General features: G+C 47.0%; 1 pseudogene; it reads right to left on the bottom strand.

The window, feature by feature from the left end:
• Positions 1-1,086, bottom strand: part of LOC111982644 (pre-mRNA-processing-splicing factor 8-like) — a 38,703-nt pseudogene that overhangs the window by 24,918 nt on the left and 12,699 nt on the right.

The raw sequence follows: 1,086 nt of genomic DNA, 5'->3' as shown, positions 1-1,086 counted from the left end.
ACTCATCTAAGTTGTTTTACTGTTTTTCCTAGTTAAATATATGTGACTGTTCCTTGTAGACGAGGAGTGGAGGAGGCTCTGTGTCAGCTGGTTTGATCCAGGGGGGGAAGAGACGTCGTTTGTCAGCCTCATACCACAGGTACTGGTCAAGGTAGGCATCTGTGATCTTCTCCAGGGGCTCCACGTCATACACAGGCACCAGGTGGCTGTACAGGTCCATGAACTCTATGCCCACCTAGAGAGGGGGGAGGAGAGCGATTGGAGTGGAATGGGTGAGTGGCTAAGTTCATAGAAGCGAGATAGATTTGGGTCTTAAGACAGTTAACTTGGTCAACTGAAAGTTCAAATCATCTCCATATAGTTAGACGAAATGGGATGAAATTTAGAGGGTGACTTACGCAAAAAGCCCAGTGTGTATTTAGAGTTGGTCCTGGGACTAACCTCTTTGAAGGCTCTCTGTGTGAGCAGGTGCCGTTTGATTCTGGACAGGGCCTCGTGAGGGTTGTCATAGGCCTGCTCTATCAGCCCCAACTCCTCTCTCTGGGACTGGTTCAGCCTGGACTTCACACTGGAAAGAGAAAACAACCACACGGTCAAATCACTGCAAGATACCTCAGCAGAAAGGATCTAAAGCCATCTTATTACAGTACATGTTCCCTAACAGGAGGCTACAGGGAGTTGGTGTGTGTTACCTGTAGGCCTCTTTGAGCCTCTCCAGGGCCAGGATGAGCAGTTTGGTGTCATGTTTGTAGGACAGTGGGGGGAAGGGGATGGGGGAGAAGCGTCTGCTCTCCAGCCAGTGGACCGTGGTGGTGTAGATGGCCACAGCCTCCTCTGCTGTGATGTATGGACCATCCTGGGAGACACAGCTGACACATTATACACACTGCATATGGCAATATGAAGTCATAGGAACCAAGTTAATAGTTTTGGTACAAATARATAAACCGCACCATTAAATTATAGAAAAATACAAAACAAACATCCCATGCCTGCTCAAAAAAATAAAGGGAACACTTAAACAACACAATGTAACTCCAAGTCAATCACACTTCTGTGAAATCAAACTGTCCACTTAGGAAGCAA

This window comes from Salvelinus sp. IW2-2015, linkage group LG22 (genome assembly GCF_002910315.2).
Source record: "Salvelinus sp. IW2-2015 linkage group LG22, ASM291031v2, whole genome shotgun sequence".
In the NCBI taxonomy this organism is placed as follows: Eukaryota; Metazoa; Chordata; class Actinopteri; order Salmoniformes; family Salmonidae; genus Salvelinus; species Salvelinus sp. IW2-2015.
Note: the sequence above shows the minus strand (reverse complement) of the source record. Positions and strands in the feature narration are given on the sequence as shown.